Source organism: Ceratotherium simum, chromosome 4 (assembly GCF_057802395.1).
Source record: "Ceratotherium simum simum isolate JZ-2026a chromosome 4, ASM5780239v1, whole genome shotgun sequence".
NCBI classification, from domain to species: domain Eukaryota; kingdom Metazoa; phylum Chordata; class Mammalia; order Perissodactyla; family Rhinocerotidae; genus Ceratotherium; species Ceratotherium simum.
Window position 1 is genome coordinate 15201081 of NC_141903.1, and position 21416 is coordinate 15222496.

Here is a 21416-nt window from a genome sequence, read left to right on the forward strand (position 1 = left end):
CGGCATTTGACCTTCTCCCTGTGACTTATTTCACTTTGCATAGTACCCTCAATGTCCATCCATGTTGTCACAAATGGCTGGATTTCATCGTTTCTTATGGCTGAGTAGTATTCCATTGTGTATATCTACCACATCTTTAGCCATTCGTCCCTTGATGGGCACTTAGGTTGCTTCCAAGTCTTGGCTATTGTGAATAACACTGCAGTGAACACAGGGGTGCATGTATCATTACGCATTGGTGTTTTCAAGTTCTTTGGGTAAATACCCAGCAGTGGAATAGCTGGATTGTATGGTAGTTGTATCCTTGATTTTTTGAGGAATCTCCATACTGTTTTCCATAGTGGCTGCACCAGTTTGCACTCCCACCAGCAGTGTATGAGAGTTCCCTTCTCTCCCCATCCTCTCTAACACATGTTGTTTCCTGTCTTGTTAATTATAGCCATTCTGACGGGCGTCAGGTGATATCTCATTGTAGTTTTGATTTGCATTTCCCTGATAGTTAATGATTTTGAACATCTTTTCATGTGTCTGTTGGCCATCTGTATATCTTCTTTGGAGAAATGTCTGTTCAGGTCTTTTGCCCATTTTTTAATTGGGTTGGTAGTTTTTTTGTTGTTGAGATGCATGAGTTCTTTATATATTTTGGAGATTAAGCCCTTATCAGATGTATGGTTTGCAGATATCTTCTCCCAATTCTCAGGTTGTCTTTTCGTTTGTTGATGGTTTCCTTTGCTGTGCAGAAGCTTTTTAGTTTGATGTAGTCCCATTTGTTTATTTTTTCTATTGTTTCTCTTGCCCTGTCAGACATGGTGCTTGAAAATATGTTGCTAAGACCAATGTCAAAGAGCATACTGCCTAGGTTTTCTTCTAGAAGTTTCATAGTTTCAGGTCTTACATTCAAGTCTTTAATTTGGAGTTAATTTTTGTGTATGGTGTAAGGTAAGGGTCTACTTTCATTTTTTTGCATATGTCTATCCAGTTTTCCCAACACCATTTGTTGAAGAGACTTTCTTTTCTCCATTATATTTTCTTGGCTCGTTTGTCGAAGATTAGCTGTCCATAGATGTGTGGTTTTATTTCTGGGCTTTCGATTCTATTCCATTGATCTGTGTGTCTGTTTTTGTGCCAGTACCGTGCTGTTTTGGTTACTATAGCTTTGTAGTATATTTTGACATCAGGGAGTGTGATACCTCCAGCTTTGTTCTTTTTTCTCAGGATTCCTTTAGCTATTCGGGGTCTTTTGTTGTTCCGTATCAATTTTAGGATTCTTTGTTCTATTTCTGTGAAAAATGTCGTTGGAACTTTGATAGGGATTGCATTGAATCTCTAGATAGCTTTAGGAAGTATGGACATCTTAACTATGTTAATTCTTCCAATCCAAGAGCACAGACTATCTTTCCATTTCTTTGTGTCTTCTTCAATTTCTTTCAGCAATGTTTTATAGTTTTCCGTGTACAGCTCTTTCACCTCTTTGCTTAAGTTTATTCCTAGGTATTTTATTCTTTTTGTTGCAATTGTAAATGAGTTGTATTCTTAATTTCTCTTTCTGCTACTTCGTTGTTAGTGTATAGAAATGCAACTGATTTTTGTATGTTGATTTTGTATCCTGCAACTTTACCGTATTCGTTTATTACTTGTAAAAGTTTTCTGGTGGATTCTTTAGGGTTTTCTATATATAAAATCATGTCATCTGCAAATAGTGACAGTTTCACTTCTTCCCTTCCAATTTGGATCCCTTTTATTTCTTTTCCTTGCCTGATTGCTCTGGCTAGGACTTCCAGTACTGTGTTAAGTAGGAGTGGTGACAGTGGGCATCCTTGTCTGGTTCCTGTTCTTAGAGGGATAGCTTTCAGTTTTTCACCATTGAGGATGATATTAGCTGTGGGTTTGTCATATATGGCCTTTATTATGTTGAGGTACTTTCCTTCTATCCCCATTTTATTCAGAGTTTTTATCATAAATGGATGCTGTATCTTGTCAAATGCTTTCTCTGCATCTATTGAGATGATCATGTGATTTTTGTTCTTCATTTTATTAATGTGGTGTATTACATTGATTGATTTGCGAATGTTAAACCATCCCTGCATCCCTGGAATAAATCCCACTTGATCATGGTGTATAATCTTTTTAACGTATTGTTGTATGTGATTTGCTAGTATTTTGTTGAGGATTTTGCATCGATGTTCGTCAGTGATATTGGCCTGTAGTTTTCTTTTTTTTGTGTTGTCCTTGTCTGGTTTTGGTATCAGGGTAATGTCGGCTTCATAGAATGAGTTAGGGAGCTTCCCCCCCGCCTCAATTTTTTGGAAGAGTTTGAGAAGGATAGGTATTAAGTCTTCTTTGAATGTTTGGTAGAATTCACCAGGGAAGCTGTCGGGTCTGGACTTTTATTTTTGGGGAGGTTTTTGATTACTGTTTCTATCTCCTTACTGGTGATTGGTCTATTCAAATCCTCTACTTCTTCTTGATCCAGTTTTGGAAGGTTGTATGATTCTAAGAAATTATCCATTTCTTCCAGATTGTCGAATTGCTTGGCATATAGCTTTTCATAGTATTCTCTTATAATCTTTTGTATTTCTGAGGTGTCTGTTGTAATTTCTCCTCTTTCATTTCTGATTTTACTTATTTATGCCTTCTCTCTTTTTTTCTTGGTGAGTCTAGGTAAAGGTTTGTCAATTTTCTTGATCTTTTCAAAGAACCAGCTCTTGGTTTTATTAATTTTTTTCTATTGTTTTTTTAGTCTCTCTTTCATTTATTTCTGCTCTGATTTTTATTATTTCCCTTCTTCTACTGATTTTGGGCTTTGTTTGTTCTTCTTTTTCCAGTTCCTTTAGGTGCATTGTTAGATTGTTTATTTGAGATTTTTCTTGTTTGTTGAGATAGGCCTGTATTGCTATAAACTTCCCTCTTAGAACCGCTTTTGCTGTATCCCATAAATTCTGGCATGTCGTATTTTCATTTGTCTTCAGGTATTTTTTGATTTCTTCTTTGATTTCTTCGTTGACCCAGTCGTTGTTCAGTAGCATTTTGTTTAATCTCCACGTATTTGTGGCTTTTCTGATTTTCTTCCTATAGTTGATTTCCACTTTCATACCATTGTGGTCAGAAAAGATGCTTGGTATTATTTCAATCTTCTTAAATTTATGGAGACTCGTTTTGTGGCCTAATATGTGATCAATCCTGGAGAGTGTTCCATGTGCATTTGAAAAGAACGTGTATTCTTCGGTTTTTGGATGAAATACTCTGTATATATCTACTAGGTCCATCTGTTCTAGTGTGTCATTTAAGGCCAATGTTTCCTTATTGATCTTCTGTTTGGATGATCTACCCATTGGTGTAAGTGGAGTGTTAAAGTCCCCTACTATTATTGTGTTACTGTCTATTTCTGTTTTTATGTCTGTTAATAATTGCTTTATATATTTAGGTGCCCCTACATTGGGTGCGTAGATATTTACAAGTGTTATATCCTCTTGTTGGATTGTTCCCTTGATCATTATGTAATGCCCTTCTTGGTCTCTTTTTACAGTTTTTGTTTTAAAGTCTACTTTGTCTGATATGAGTACTGCTACCCCAGCTTTCTTTTCATTGCCATTTGCGTGGAGTATCTTTTTCATCCCTTCACTTTCAGTTTGTGAGTGTCTTTAGGTCTGAAGTGTGTCTCTTGTATGCAGCATATATATGGGTCTTGTTGTTTTATCCAGTCAGCCACCCTATGCCTTTTAATTGGGGCATTTAGTCCATTGACGTTTAAAGTAGCTATTGATAAGTATGTACTTACTGCCGTTTTTTAACTTTTTTTGTCAATGTTGTAGTAGTCCTTCTCTGTTCCTTTCTCCTTCTATACAGAATTGATGGTCTCTTTAGTTTGACCTCTGTCTGAAAGCTCTATTCTTTAACTCCCCTCCTCCCTCATTTTATGTTTTTATATCATATCTAACCTCTTTTTTGTGCATTTGTATCCATTGCCCTCTTATCATGGAAATAGATAATTTTTCCTATTTGTGGTCTTCTCTTTTCCCCTTAAATCAGTCCCTTTAACATTTCTTGTAGCACTGGTTTCTTGGTGACAAACTCCTTTAATTTTTGCTTGTCTGGGAAATTTTTGATCTCTCCTTCCATTTTGAATGATAATCTTGCTGGGTAGAGTATTCTTGGCTGTAAGTTTTTTCCTTTTAGCACTTTAAATATATCTTGCCACTCTCTTCTAGCCTGTAAGGTTTCTGCTGAGAAGTCAACTGATAGCCTTATGGGGTTTCCTTTGTGTGTAACTTGTCTTTCTCTGGCAGCTTTTAGGATTCTCTCTTTATCTTTAATTCTAGACATTTTGATTATGATGTGTCTTGTTGTGGGCCTCTTTGGGTTTATCTTGTTTGGGGCTCTCTGTGCTTCCTGTACCTGGATGTCTGCTTCCTTCCTTAGGTTAGGGAAGTTTTCATCTATTATTTCTTGAAATAGATTCTCTGCCCCTTTGTCTCACTCTTCTCCTTCCAAGACACCTATAACACGGATGTTAGTGTGCTTGATGTTGTCCCAGAGGTCCCTTAGACTGTCCTCACTCTTTTTAATTCTTTTCTCTTGTACCTGTTCAGCTTGGGTGATTTCTTCTAGTCTTTCATCCAGCTCGCAGATCTGTTCTTCTGTATCCTCTACTCTGCTTTTGAGTCCCTCTAGTGAATTTTTCATTTCCAGTATCGTATTCTTCATTTCTGATTTGTTCTTTTTTATACTTCCATTTCTTTGTTGACATTCTCACTGAGTTCATCTATTCTTCTCCCCACATCAGTGAGCATCCTTAACACTCTTAGTTTGAACTCCCTGTCTGGTAGGTTGCTCATTTCTGTTTCACCTAGTTCCTTTTCTGGAGTTTTGTCCTGTTCCCTTACTTGCAATGTATTCCTTTGCCTCCTTATTTTGCCTCCGTCCCTGTGCTTGTGTCTACGTATTATGTAGGTCAGCTATGTCTCCTGCTCTTGGATAGGTGACCTTATACATGTGATGCCTTAGGAGTCCTGCAGTGTGCTTCCCTCAGTTCTTAATGTTCCAGGGGTGACCCCTATGTGGGGTACATGTGTCCTTCTGTTGTGGCCTGTTTGCTCTCCCTGTATGTGCCCAGGTAGGCCGAGTTATGCTCCTGGTCAGCTGTTGTAATGCCCAGCTGTTTGTAGTTGTTGTGGGCCCTTCAGTCTCTTTATCAGGTGTGGGAAGCCCCAGCTCAGTTGGCTGCAAGTTCTAATACCACATTTGTGTTGCAGTATTTCTTTTAAGTGAGTAGGCCCCCAGCATGGCAGGTTGTTAGGCTCAGGGCCTTACAATTGTTATAAGCCTCCAGCCTTTAGGTCTCTTGTCAGCTCTCTGAGGATTGCAGCTGGATGGGGCTGGCCTCAGGCACAGGAGCACCCAATTGTTTCAGGCTTTGGAAGGTGGGGCAAACCTGGGTCTTTGAGAAGCACAAGTCTTCTGCAGCTGACAAGCCCTGCCGCCCACAGGTCCACACACACAGTCAACACAGTCCTGCCCCGTGTGTGTGCCCCGACCTCCCAATGTGGACCCAGTCTCTCCACAGCGGGAGCCCCACACACTCCACCACAACCCCACACTCTCCACCTGCTCCTTGTACACGCCCTGCCCCACTGAAGTGGGCTCAGTTGCCAGGCTGCAGAGAATCCAGTCATCAATCCATGCAGGCCCACAAGTTGCCTGAGGGCTAGTTGTTGGGTGGGGCCAGTCTCTAGGGTGGGCTGCCCACCCTGGCTGAGGTGGATTAAATCCGTGCTCTAGTCAGTGGGGCTGTCCTGGGCTAGCAGGCCCCAGGGAGAACTCCAATGGCGTCTGTGTCAGCACGCCCACACCAGGCCACAACAATGGCCGCCGCCAATGTCCCAGTCCCTGGAGAGGTCTCACCTCTCACCGAGATGCACTCAGGGCCTATCAGGTGAGTCTCTTTTCACCAAAGCACTATACACCTTTCTTTCTGGTGATTTTAGGATGCTTTCTGAAACGGGTGAGTTTGCATGCGGGCCCTTTAAGAGCCGGTTTTAATTTCTTTGTGAACCCGGTTTTCTGGGGGTACTCCCCAATGTTTCAGTAATAGGCAAAGTCAGATATTATGCCGCTGGTCTCGATCGTGCTGGGTCCACAAAATGCCCACAGCGGGGCCGCTTCCCGGCTCAGGGCCCCGCTCCTCCAGGGAGGCTGCGGACCTGTGGGCTGCTCCCGGGTGGCTGTGAGGCGCTGCGGCTTGTGAAGGCTGCGTTTTTCCTCTCCAGAAGGGAATCTTTGCCTCTTCCACCTCAATCAGGATTGTCCCTTGTTGCAGGCGTTCCTCTTATCCAATTTTCAGTTTTGTCTCAGTGGTAATTTTTCCACGAGTAGTTGTAAATTGGCTGTGTCTGCGGGAGGAGGTGAGTTCAGAGTCTGCCTACGCCGCCATCTTCCAATACCCCCACACTCTTATTTCCAGTGGCTCAACATTCTCACATGGCCTGCAAATGTACTTAGCATAAAGCCCCAACTCTGCTGCTTACAAAGCCCTTGCTGATCTCACCTCATCTTGCTCCTATCTCATCCACTACATTCTAGCCAGATGCACCTTCTCATTTCCACTTTACTACTTGTATACCAGCCATTCCTTCTGTCTTCAGAATAGTCTCCCCCACTGATCTTCACAGGGCTGGCTGCTTCTGCCCATTCAAATCCCAGCTCAAATGGCACTGCTTCTAACAGTTCTTCCCTGATGACCAATCTAAATTATCTAACCTTCCTGCTTTATTTCACTGAATGGCGCTTAAAACTCTTTGAAAGTGTATTTGTTTATTCATTGTATTCTCCTTTCCTGCTAGGATTAAAGCACCATTAGCTCTAGGACCTACTCTGTCTTGTTCCTCACTGTGTTTCCAGGACTTAGAACAGATCCTGTCACATAGTGGTTCCCCTATATTGGCTAAATGAATGAATCAGCACATTCTAGTGGAGGAGAATCCAACAATGTCAGCATCATGATACACTGGAAGTGAGAGGATATGGCATCTCCCACCCATCCTTGCCCCCAGTATCAAGCTTTTTTGGTCTTTAAAATCTTAATATTGAGAGTAGTATACCATGGAGAAATTTCTGATATCACAGAACAGATTTCCAACTAGGCTGATCTGTTCTCTAGACTGAACTCTTCTCTAGGATAAAAAATGTAGAACTCTTATTCCTTTGAGTTTTAAACACCTTATAATTCAGATACACTTTTGCTCTAATGGCCACATTAACAAAATAACAAAAACAGTCCGATCTATTTACCCTCTTTCTGGTCCTGAGATTGTCAATTATTATTATCTGCATTACAGGCATGTGTAGAGTAATGGCCTCGTGGGCACAAAATGTTTCCAACTATAATATACACAACCAAAAAGCAGTGCTGTTTGATGAATAAGAATGCGATGAACTCTGCTATTCACAAAATGTGGACAGAGAAAGCAATCTAGTTTTTAAAAATTCATTGGATTTCATCTTGTTTTCCCAGCATAAATCCTTGCCTATCAGATAATAAACATTTAATAAATGTTTTTAAATTGAAATAGCTTCAAGATATGTTAGTTTCTACATTAAAAAAATAAACTTTATCCTTAAACATTTGCTCAGTTACTTATTTAGTCCTCACAATTTATTATGTCTTTTAGAAAAACAGTCCATGTATAATTTCCTATGGTGTCATATTATAAGAAAGTAAATTCTTTATATTAATTCTATATTAAATATTCCTTCTTGCAACCTTTTTATAATGTATGGTGTCAGTAGTTTGTATCCTAAAGTTCATGCACAGTTTTTCTTTCTTTTATTTTTTTTTTTGGTGAGGAAGATCAGCCCTGTGCTAACATCTGCCAGTCCTCCTCCTTTTTTTTTTGCTGAGGAAGACTGGCCCTGGGCTAACATCTTGCCCATCTTCCTCCACTGTATATGGGACGCCGCCACAGCATGGCTTGCCAAGCGGTGCATCGGTGCGCTACCGGAATCCAAACCGGCGAAACCTGGGCCCCTGCAGCAGAGCGCATGCACCCAACCGACCTCCATGCACAGTTTTTCTTAATGTTGATATTGTGTATTTCTCTTTATTTAATAATACTTTTATTCTGAAAGGAATAAGTTCAGAGCCTTAGTGTCAAAATTGAAGTATCTTATTTACCAAATTCAAACTGATGACTACTCTTCTTTTATAAAAATTCTCTTCCGGAAGAAGGGGATTATAAAAGCTTGTGTCTAGATATACATTTTTGGAAAAGTTTGTATAGAGTAAATGTAAATTCTTTGTTAAATGTTTAATGAAGCACCTGGTTGTGGAATTTTCTTTGTGGGAAAAATTTTTACCACAAATTCAATTTCTTTAATAGATATGGGACTTATGTTGGTTATCTATTTATTCCTAAGAGAGCATTGGTAGTTTGTATCTTTCAGGGAATTTATTTCATATAAATTGCTAAAATTATTGATATAAAGTTGTTCACAATATTCTCTTATTATTTTTTTAATATATGTAGGATATATAGTGAAAACTCATTCTTGATATTGGTGATTTGTGAAAACTATAATTTTATATTCTCAATTTGAGGTTATGAGATAAACAGGATTCAATGAAAGTCTAATATAATTCATATTTCTTATTCAAGACTAAAATTTTTCTTAGCTTAAACATGTTTTTCAGTAATTAAATTTTAACAAAATCTCAGAACACCCCAAATTTTAGTACAGCTTTCCAGATTTACAGATGAGAGGACTTAGATGCAGAACAAACAAAGGGTTTAACCAAGACAAGGTAGCTAGTTGATGGAACATCTAGATTTGAAACTATTCCACTTCTATGTCCTAATATTAAAATCACACTTGGGAAATTTTGAGTCAATGATTCTTTGTAAAATTTGAAACTTGATATCTTCTTCAGGGATTATTAATGCAATTATATTTCTCATTCAAAAATATTTTGTAATCATATAAACATCTTCTGAAATGACAATTATCAGGTACAAACATAGAAACATTTTCTAATTATTATATCCTACATACACACACACACATATATGTATGAATAACTTTTTCTGTTTTTGTGATTGCTGTGACTCTTCTGGTATTTGCAGCCACCTGCCCATCTCTTGATGCTTGTAATGTGGCAATTAACCGGTAGCTTCTTAATGACCTAATTAAACCATAATGATTGAGGTACAAGGCATTTCCTGGGGATTAATGGCCAACTGAGAAGAGTTGATGGCCCATGGCATAGCTGAGGGCCATTAACCCCAACCAGCCATTAATCCTGTGAAAACACTACATACAGAGGTTATTATTATAAACTAGAAATTAAAACAATGAAGTATGGTATATTTACATGCAGTGAAATTATACTTGCTAAATATGGCACCTTACTAAAGAATAAATGTTTGAATTGCTTTGAAATAATCATTCAGTCTTTAAAACCTACTGCCAACACTATACAGATATTTAATGAATTAAATAAGCATTTCTTGAGTAATTTTGGTTGCAAATTACAGAAGACAACTGGAGCTAGGTTAAGTCAACAAGAAGAAAGTTGCACCTTCTGAGACCTGAGATCATAAAGCAGTTGGGATCCAGGAATGATGGGAATTGGAATTTAGAAAGATGCATGGAATCCAAACAGTATTTTGTATCTCTCTCCCTCTCTTAAATATGTATTTCATTCTCTCTGCAAATTAGCTTCCTTTGCTTCAAAGACTTACAAAGAAATAAGGCTGCCCACGGTACCTTTGATAACATTTTATATTATCAGTCACTCAAAGAGATTAATTCTCTTTCTGCATTTCAAATACATGTTCCTAATTAGGGAATCTGGCCAATATTGGGTCAGGGCACTAATGAAAGTTTAATCAACAGTGGTCCTGTGTGTTTGTATGTGTCCGTATACAGCTTCTTAAAAAATGAATAGATGACAAATAATCCCACGAAAAAATGCTGTGTCCTTTGTCACTAGAGAAACACAAATGAAAACTACAATGATTTATGACTCCGTACCTATTAGGATAGTTAAAATAAAAAAGATTAACTATACCAAGTGTTGGCAAGGATAAGAGAAACTGGAACTCTTATAAACTGTTGGTAAAGGGTAAAATCACTTTAGAAAGTAGTTTACAGCTTCTTAAATAGTTAAATATACACCTACTCTATGATCCAGCCATTCTACTTCTAGATATTCACCCAAGAAAAATGAAAACGTATGTCCATATAAAGACATGCACATGAATGTTCATAATAGCTTTATTTGTAATAATCACTATGTGAAAGCAATCCAAATATCCATCAACATGCAGCAACATGTACAAATCTCAAAATAATCACACTGAGTGAAACAAGCCATCAAAAAGAGTACCCACTGTATGATTCTGTTTATATAAAATCCAGGAAAACACAGATAAATCTATAGTAACAGAAAATAGATCAGTGGTTGCATGGGTTTGGAGGTGGGAGGGAGAGATTACAAAGGGGGGTGAGGAAACTTTGCAGTTATAGGTATGTCCATTATCTTGATTGTGGTTATGGTTTCATGGGTGTATACTTATGTCATAACTTGTCTTCAAAGAGTACACATCAAATGTGTACAGTTTATTGTAAGTCAATTATACCTCAATAAAGCCATTTTAAAAATGGCTGTTCTATGCTCAGTACAGAGGCAGAGACAATCATGATGGAATAAGGACTTGTCAGTGATTAGTTGTCCCATCTCAACCTTTTATGTTTGAGATATTTAAGGACCTATAAAGTGGTTAAGCATAGTCCTTACTTGTAAAGACTTGCCTACATCTTACCCATAAGGCATTTATAATCTGCTTGTTCAGGGGAATAAGATTAATTTTTTTATAAAAAGAGAAGAGAAAATATTATGTATTATAAGGAAGGTAAAATACATCTGAAAGTGTTTTAAAAGCAAGGAAGGATCATTTCCAGTTAAGGATTTAAGAAAAGAAGGATAAAAGAGGGATATTTGAAGTGAGACTTTGAGAACATGCAGAATTGCAGCAGGCATAGGCTGCTTAGACCAGCGTGAACAGGGACTCAGAGGCAGAAAAATTTGATGTGTTATTAAAAGACACTAAAAAATCCAATTTTGCTGTAGCGTAGCATGTGAGCTGGGGAGCAGTAAGAGAGAAAGGCAGACAGGTAAGTTGCAGCTTATATTGTTCAGGTGCTTAAATATAGCAGTTAGGATTATATTTAATTTGGGATTTCCACTTCCAAGTAAGATGTAGAAGGTTGAAGCAATCATTTCAACTGAAAGAAATGAGCGAATTATAAAAACCATACTTCCAAAAACATTGTAGAGCTGTAGAACCAAATAAGATGACATGAATTAAATTCTAGAGAGAGAAGAGCTTTCCTGGGTGAGTTGAAATCATCAGATGAATTTGTTCCCCTGGAGGAATAGTCTGGGACTGAGGATCCCTAACTAGAGGCAGAAGGACTCTAATAGGAGAAAGGGAAATTAGCCTTTGGGCCATGTTTTCTGGCATGACAGATTAAAATTTAGAGGAGCCCCAAATGTACAGCTGGTTTTCCCAAGAGGAAATTTTCTGAGTGCTGTGGTAGTACAGAAAGTTGGGGGATAGCCAGAAAGGCAAAGTGAAATAACTCCCAGTTTCAAAGTGTTGTGGCATCAAAATTATTCTAAAGGAAGGGGCTGCAAACAATACACTGAAGCTCTTTTTCCCAGATTTTGAATCTGCGTGAGGTAGGAAGCTAAATAGTTAAGTTCAAAACCTCCAAAAGGCAATATTTCAGAGAAGAAGAGGCAGAAACATGCCAGGATATCAACCAAAAGCCAGGGAAGGCTACAGTGAAAGAAGGGATAGTACAGCATAATGGTGCTTAGAAGAGAAAGTGCCACTAGAGGACAGATACTATGACAAATGCACTACAGAGCTTGCCTTTAAGACATACGTGGACTGTGTCTTACCAAAGGAGAATCTCAGGCCCAAAACAGATTAATTTGTTTGAATTGCAAATGGCCCTTCAAACTATCTGCTTAGTAAAGGAAAGGGCCAATTCTCTCTGGATAAAAGTAATATTTACTTCAGTCACTATTGTTCTTTTATAAACAATGACTGGAATATAATTTTTTAAAAGTTGAGACTTGAGGAGAGTCAGGAAAATGTGACTATAAATCAAGAGTAAAATCAGACAATAGAAGCAGATCTAGAAATTATTCAGTTGTTGGAGATAGTAGTCAAGGACTTTAATTATTATAAAAATGTTAAAATAACTGAAGGAAAGATGAGAAAAATGAATGAAGAGTTGGAGAATTTTAAGAGAGTATTGGAATCCATATAAAAGAACAAATGGACATTCTAGAATAGGAGTAGCAAACTTTTTTTATAAAGCACCAATTGGTAAATACTTTGGGCTTTTGTGGGCCATGTGGTTTCTGTCACAAATACTTAACTCTGCTGCTGTAGTGTGAAAGCAGGCATAGGCAATACATAAACAAGTAGATGTGGCTGTATTCCAATAAAACTTGATTTACAAAAATAGGTGGTGGGCTGCATGTGGCCCAAGTGCTATAATTGGCCAACCTTGTTCTAGAATTAAAAAATACAAGGTTTAAAATTAAAAGGTTGTTAGATGGCTTTAATAGTAGATTGAACACTACAGAAGACAAAATTAGTGAACCCAAAGACAAGGTAATAAAATATCCAAACCAAAGTACACAGTGAAAAAGAGAATAGAACAGAACGATGCATAAGAGACATGTCAGATGTAGTCATCTTGACTAGTATGCATGAAATTGGAGTTCAAGAAGAGAGAAAGGGACAGAAGCATTATTTGAAGAGATGCTCACTGAGAAATCATCCAAACTTATTGATAAAAGCATCAAAATAGATTTCAGTAAATTCAGGGAACCCTAAGCAGGTTAAATAAAAAGAAAATCATACTGAGCTATAAAATAGTCAAACTTCTCAAAACTAAAGATAAATAAAAAATTTAAAAAACAACTAGGGTAGGGAGCATATTACTTGTAAAAATGCAAAAATAATAAGATTACAGCTGACTTTTCAATAGTAACTATGGAAACAAAAGACAATGGAATAATATCTGTCAGCATGGAGGAACAAACCTGCCAGTTTAGAATTCTATCAAAGTAAAAATATCCTTCAAAAATGAAGTTAAAATAAAGACATTTTCAAACAAACAAAATCCAAGGTAATTCATTGCTAACAGACAGACATTACAGGAACTACTAAAGTCCTTCAGACTGAAAAAAATTATCTGTTGTGAATCATGAAACCATAGAAAGAAACAACCCTGAAAAGAATAAATATGTGAATAAGTATGTGAATAAAAATATGTGAATAAATATGTGAATATAAAAAATACTGAGCGGATTAATAACTGCATCTTTAGAGTTTCTAACATACATAGAAGATTAATATATGACAACAATAGCATAAAGGATAAGAGGGTGGTTCAAGGCATTAATCTATTGAAGTGGAAGTAGTAAAAGTCCAGATTCAAGGTAGAATACAATAAATCAATGATGCTGTGCTGTATATTCTCCAGTGACGGCTTCTAACAATTTTTCTCCTCCTGGAACATGGCTGCCTCTCTTCATAACAAAAGGTGGAGCTTATTTCCCTTCCCATTGAATCTGATCTAGCCTTGAGATTAGTTTTTATCAATAAAATGTGATGCAAATAATGTTTCTGAGCCTAGATCTTATGGTAACTGGTAGATTACATTTTTTACATCTTGGAACCCAGCCAGCATGCTGTGAGAACCCCAAGTCACGTGGAGAGGCAACATGGAGGAGAAATAAGAGGCTCTGTTTGACAGCCCTAGATGAGTTACCAGCTGACAGCACTATATGCCTGCTAGGTCCCTGAGCCATCTTGGACGTGCCAGCCCAGTTGAGCCCTATGTGATTGAAACCCTGGCTGACATCACCTGGAGCACCACTGTGAAACTGGACATAGTTAATCTGTATTAGATTGCTAGGGTTGTCATAAACTAACATATACTGGATGGCTTAAAAAACAGAAATTTATTTTCTCACAATTCTGGAGACTAGATGTTCAAGATCAAGGTTTGGCAAGAATGGTTTCTTCTATTCCAGGCCTCTCTCCATGGCCTGTAGATGGCTGTCTTCTCTCCATGTTTTCACATGGTCTTCCCTCTCGGCGTGTGTCTGTGTCCTAATCTCTTCTTTTAAGAAGTAGATTAAAAAAAAGAACAAGATGACTATTTCTCTTTACAATAGGTATACTTTACATATAATCACACAGGTTAAAATCAAAATGATAAAAAAAGATATACCAACCAAACACTAAGCAAAATCAAAACAAAACAAAACAGGGATATGTATAATTTAATAAAATAGATAATTTAAGGAAAATATGTTACATATTCATTTATAGTTGTAGTACCGTGCACTTATTATCTCCTAAACATTCTTAGGTTATACCATAATCAAATTATCAGCAATTATTTTGAAAGAGCAATTTATATTTATATTATATATTATTATTAAATATGAATATATAGATTTATATACTTATGTTTTCTGCAAATTTCATTTAATTAAAAAACAATTATAGTGCTCCTATTATGTACTAGCAGTTATGCATACAATTGTCTAACTTAGTTTCTGCTTTCTCAGATATCATAATGAAGACATAAAATAATCATAATGATAATGACAATAAAAATAATGATAAAAATAGCATCTAACCTTGTCTGAGGCCCAGAGGTAAGGAGATGAGAGTTATGAAAGTTTTTCTTGGGCATGTCCTGAGGAATAATTAGGAGGTAAAGAAGAATAAAATGTGTGAGGAAAACATTTTCAAAATATTTTAATGTATTTCTGGAAAGTGCATTATGGCTAGGTACTTTTAGTTTTCTTTAAACTGCTATTGATTTTGCAAAACCTGTTTATAAGCAACTCTGCAATATAATATGTCAGAGAATACAAGAGGAAATAGTTCCAGCTGCTTATACAAATAAGCTAATTTTGCTTTCTCAGAGCAATTTCCTAATGAAAAAGACATTTCTCACCAAAACTACTGTGAAAGATTTGGTAGGATGAAATTGATTTGATAAAGGCATTGAAGATTTTCCTTTTTTTTTTTCTTTTGTTTCTTTCTATTTGGGGGGGGATGTCTTTATACAGTTTGCCTAATATAGCAATGATAGGTCATCAGAAATAGATTTCACAAAAATTCTGAATTTGATCATCATTATCTTAATATAGAGAGGTTGCATTTTTATTGAGATCCTTTTTATAATACATGGATAGTGTGTATTTTTCTGTGGTCAGCTGTTGAGTTCTGGGATGATACTTTGCACCATAGCCTTTGTACTGTTGCAGCAACTGGAATGTGTGTAGGCCATAGTAGGTGCTTAATAAATATTCTTTGAATAAATGAATGAATAAACTATATTCTCACATTCTTTCCAAGTTTAAGAGAGAATGTAATGTTTTACTTTGTGAAAGTAGGAATTAAATGTGTACAGGGATAATAAATCAAACTTTGTATTTAAAGAGGCATTAAATATTAAGGAACATAAACACACAGACAGTGGTTCAGACCAAGGAAGTAAAATATGAGGAAAATGTTGAGAAACAGAGAGAACAGATTTCTTTCTGTTGAAGATAAATTATAAGATAGAGAAATAACTTGCAGAAAAATAAAAGTACAGGTAAAGGTAAGTTTTAAGATGAGTGATTTTTGTGACAAGAAAGAAGAAAGATGAATTACTCTGGTGTTTTTGATGTATTGGACCAAGAGAGTTGGTAAAGCATAACAAAAATGATCAGTTGATGATTTGTGTTTATCAGCATTTGTAAAATTATTTTAAGAGAGGATTAAATTTGAAAAAATATCTTACATGTTATAAAAAAATGGATTTCATAGTTACCTTGATATAAATTAAAGTATAGGGTGTTATGCAGTAAAATTCCTGTATAACACACTATAAGATTATTCAGTGGACATAGGGGTAAAGGGACACATACATATAGTGACTGGCAAATAATAATGTACAACTGAAATTTCATCATGTTGTAAACTATCATGACCTCAATAAAATAAATTTAAAAAATTATTCAAAATTATTCTGTGGTGATCAAACTTTATTAAAATGAATATATTGTTAGAATCCATGTAAAAATTCCTCTTGACCAAAATATTAAAGTTGATACTCATTGTCTTACTGTGGTGAATTAGCAAGCGGAAAGAAACACAAAATAAACTCAGGCTCATTCCTCTCTTCCTTTAGTATTCCGTACTTTGTCTGACCTGCTTCATAAACTAGGGGTAAATTTATTTCCTTTTTCCTAATGATCATTTGATCCCTGATCTGTCCTAATTAGCAGGGAGAGCATTAGTCTCTCTCTTTAGGCCTCATTTCACTATCCTAGATATCGTAAATCCTGGGAACTTACCCCTCCGAAAGGAGGGAAGGGCTAGATGTGCTTCAAAATGAAAAGTATTCAATCGTTTTACTACTGACAGGGGTCCTAAAGATAATCCACTATTAGCCACTCTCTGCTACAGATTCTGAGATTCTTGTTTTATGCCCAGACCACCAAATCATTTTCCTCATCATAGGTAGTTTTCATTTAGGAGTCTCTTTGTCCTCTCCTGCTCCAGAGCCTTGGTGGGGGTCAGACAATTCTCATTCAGAGAAGCCTCTCTAAGTTTGAATTTCCTCTTTTCTCTCCTAACATGCCTGCTGGGTGTATGCAAATTGTGTAGCTTTTCCCAGGAAATCAGCATTGTCCCTCAGTAACCTTCATTAGTAGCAGCCTGAAGGCAAAGGGCTCTGCCATAATCTAATTCCAAGACTTCCTTATGCCATATTCGCTTTAGGATTCGGAATCCATATTCTTCTCCTAATTTTTATTTATTTGTTTGTTTGTCTTTATTGAGGTAACATTGGTTTATAACATTATGTAAATTTCAGGTGTACATCATTATATTTTGATTTATGTATAGACTACATTGTGTTCACCACCAAAAGTATAGTTTCCATCCATCACTATACAAATGTCCCCTTCTACTCCTTTTGCTTTCCCCCAGACCCCTTCCCCTCTGGTAGCCACCAATCTGTTCTCTGTATCTATGTGTTTGTTTGTTGCTGTTCTTGTTTTTCTATCTTCCACATATAAGTGAAATCACAGGGCATTTGTCTTTCTCCATCTGACTTATTTTGCTTAGCATAATACTCTCAAGGCCCATCCATTATTGTTGCAAATGGCAAGATTTCATCTTTTTATGGCTGAGTAGTATTCTATTGTATGTGTACAACACGTTGTCTTCATCCATTCATCCATCAGTGGGCACTTAGGTTATTTCCAAGTCTTGGCTATTGTAAATAATGCAATGAACAGACGGTGCGTGTATCTTTGCAAATTAGTGTTTTCATGTTCTTTGGATAAATAGTCAGAAGTGGAATAACTGAATCATATGGTAGTTCTATTTTTAATTTTTTGAGAAATCTCCATACTCTTTTCCATAGTGGCTGCACCAATTTACATTCCCACCAGCAGTGTACAAGGGTTCCTTTTCTCCATGTCTTCTCCAACAATTGTTATTTTCGTCTTTTTCATAATAACCTTTCTGACAGGCGTGAGGTGATAGCTCATTGTGGGTTTTTTTTTTTTTTTTTGGTGAGGAAGATTAGCCCTGAGCTAATATCTGATGCTAATCCTCCTCTTTTTGGTGAGGAAGATTGGCCCTGGGCTAACATACGTTAATTTCTGTGGTATTCATTGTAATTTCTCCTCTTTCATTTCTGATTTTATTTATTTGAGCCTTATCTCTTTTTTTCTTGGTGAGTCTAGACAAAAATTTGTCAGTTTTGTTTATTTTTTCAAAGAACTAGCTCTTAGGTTCATTGATCATTTCTATTGTCTTTTTAGTCTCTATTTTATTTCCTTCTATTCTGATTTTTATTATTTCCTTCCTTCTACTGATTTGGGGATTTGTTTGTTCTTATTTTTTCTAGTTTCTTTGGGTGTAATGTTAGATTGTTTAATATTTTTCTTGTTTCTTGAGGTAGACCTGTATTGCTATTAACTCCCTCCTAGTGCCACTTTTGCTGTATCCCATAGATTTTGTTATGTCTTGTTTTCATTTTCACTTGTCTCTAGGTATTTTTCAATTTGTCCTTTGATTTCTTTGTTGACCCAATAGTTGTTCAGTAGCATTTTGTTTAATCTTCACATATTTGGGACTTTCCCAACTTTTTTCTTGTAGTTGATTTCTAGTTCATACTGTTGTGGTATGAAAAGATCCTTGATATGATTTCAGTCTTCTTAAATTTATTGAGATTTGTTTTGTGGCCTAGTATGTGATCTATCCTGGAGAATGTTCATATGCATTTTAAAAGAATGTATTTTTTTTGGATAGAATGTTTTGTATATATCTACTAAGTTTATCTGGTCTAACGTGTCACTTACGGCTAAGTTTTCCTTATTGATTTTCTGACTGGATGCTCTATTCATTGATGTAAGTAGGATGTTGAAGTGCCCTACTATTATTATGTTATTGTCAACTTCTCCTTTTATGTCTGTTAATATTTTCTTTATGTATTTAGATGCTTCTCTGTTGGGCACATAAATGTTTACAAGTGTTATATCCTCTTGTTTGATTGTTCCTGTTATCGTTATGTAATGCCCTTCTTTGTCTGTTGTTATAGTTTTAAAGTTTACTTTTTCTGATATAGGTATTGCTACCATAGCTTTCTTTTTGCTTCCATTTGCATGGAATATCTTTTTCCATCCGTTCACTTTCAGTCTGTGAGTGTCTTTAGATTTGAAGTGTGTCTCTTGTAGGCAGCATATATATGTGTCATGTTTTTATATCTATTCAGCCACCCTATGTATTTTGATTGGAACATTTAGTCCATTTACATTTAAAGTAATTTTTGATATATATGTACTTATTGCCATTTTGTTATCTGTTTTCTGGATGTTTTTGTAGTCGTCTGTGTCTTTCTTCTTTTGCTCTCTTCCTTTGTGATTTGATAACTTTCTTTAGTATTGTTGGGTTCCTTTCTCTTTATTTTTTGTGGATTTATTATAGCTTTTTGGTTTCTGGTTACCATGATGTACATACATAACAACATATGTATATATCAGTCTGTACTAAGTTGATGGTCTCAAGTTTGACTGCATTCTAAAAGCTCTATGGTTTTATGTAGGACTCACCCCCTCCCACGTTTTATGTTTTTAACATCATATTGTACCTCTTTTAATTTTATGTATCCCTTAACCTCTTATTATAGATATAGATGGTTTTAGTACTTTTGTCTTTTGACTTTTGTACTATCTTTATAAGTGGTTGATCAACTACCTTTACTATGTATTTGCCTTTACCAGTGATATTTTTTCTTTGATAATTTTCTTATTTCTATTTGTGGCCTTTTCTTTTCCTTTTCCTCTTCTTAAAGAAGTCCTTTTAACATTTCTTGTAAGGCTGGTTTAGTGGTGATGAACTCCTTTAGTGTGTGCATGTCTGGAAAACTCTTTATCTTTCCTTCCATTCTAAATGATACCTTTCCTGGTAAAGTATTCTTGGTTGTAGATTTTTTCCTTTCAGAACTTTGAATATATTCTGCCACTCTGTTCTGTCCTGTAAGGTTTCTGCTAAAAAGTCAGCCAATAGTCTTATGGGAGTTCCCTTGTGGATAACTTGTTGCTTTTCTCTTGCAGCTTTTAGGATTCTCTATCTTTAATTCTTGACATTTTAATTATAATGTGTCTTAGTGTGGTCCTCTCTGAGTTCATCTTATTTGGAACTCTCTGTGCTTCTTAGACCTGGATGTCTGTTTCCTTCCCCAGGTTAGCGAAGTTTTCAGCTTTTATTTCTTCAAAAAAGTTCTCTGTGCCTTTGCCTCTCTCTTCTCCTTCTGGGACACCTGTAATGCGAGTGCTTAATGCTGTCCCAGACTTCTCTTAAACTGTCCTTGTTTTTTTAATTCTTTTATCTTTTTTCTGTTCAGTGTCACTGATTTCCTCCACACTGTCATCCAGATAATTGATCCATTCTTGTGTCATCTACTTTGTTCTTGATTCCCTCTAGTGAATTTTTCATTGCAATCATTGTATTCTGCAGCTCTGATTGTTCTTTTTTATATTCTTTAACTCTTTGTAGAAGTTCTTGCTGTGTTTGTCTATTCTTTCCCAAGTTTGGTGAGCATCCTATGATCATTACTCTGTACTCTTTATCAGGTAGATTGTTTATCTCTGTTTTGTTTAGTTCTTTTTTTGAGGAATTGACCTGTTCCTTTATTTGGAACGTATTACTCTGTATCCTCATTTGGCCTACTTCTCTGTGCTTATTTCTATGTATTAAGGTAGATCAGCTACATCTCCCACTCTTGGAAAAGTGGTCTTATGTAGGAGATGTCTTGTGGGCCCAGCGGCATGCTCCCCTTCTTGTCACCTATGCCAAATGCTTCAAGGGCATCCCTTGTGTGGGCCGCATGTGCCGTTTTGTTGTGGCGGAGGTGCAATTGCTGTGGGTGCACAGGTAGTTAGGGCTGGCCCCTGGCCAGCTGGTTGTGAGGCCTGGTCACATGCAGCTGCTGTGGGCATGCTATTGGGTGGGGCAGGTCCTCGTCATCGCTGGCTGCAAGGCCTGGTGGTGTAGAACAGCTGTGGATTCACTGGGGAGTGGGTCAAGTCCCCAGTGCGGCTGATTGCAGGTTCCAGGGGTGCATGACTGCTGTGAGCTTAGTGGTGGGTGGGACAGGCCCCTGATATGGCTGGTTGTTAGGTCTGGTGTGTACAACTGCTGCTGGTTTACTGGTGGGTGGGACAGCCACCAGCACAGGCTGGCTGTGTTGCCTGGCAGCACACAACTGCCTCGGGCATGCTGGTGGGTGAGGCAGTCCCCTTGTGTGGCTGGTTGCGAGGCTTGGCAGCGTGTAATTGCTACTAGCTTGTAGGTAGGTGAGCAGGGCAGGCCCCCAGTGCAGCTGGCTATGTGGCTAGTGACTGCTACTGGCTCACTGGTAAGAACCATATATATATATATATTTTTTTTTTTTTGGTAAGGAAGATTAGCCCTGAGCTAACATCCCTTGCCAATCCTCCTCTTTTTACTGAGGAAGATTGGCCCTGGGCTAACATCCGTGCCCATCTTCCTCTACTTTATATGGGACGCCACCACAGCATGGCTTGACAAGTGGTGCATTGGTCTGCATCTGGGATCCGAACCCGTGAACCCCGGGCCGCCAAAGCAGACTGCGTGAACTTCACCACTCCACCACCAGGCCAGCCCCAAGAAGCATAGTTTTTAATGAGGTGGTAGACCAACATTCTCAGTGACTCAGTGGAATATCTGCATCAGAAGTACCTGGGTACTTATTTTAAAATCAGATTCCTAGATCTCATCCCAGGTCCACTA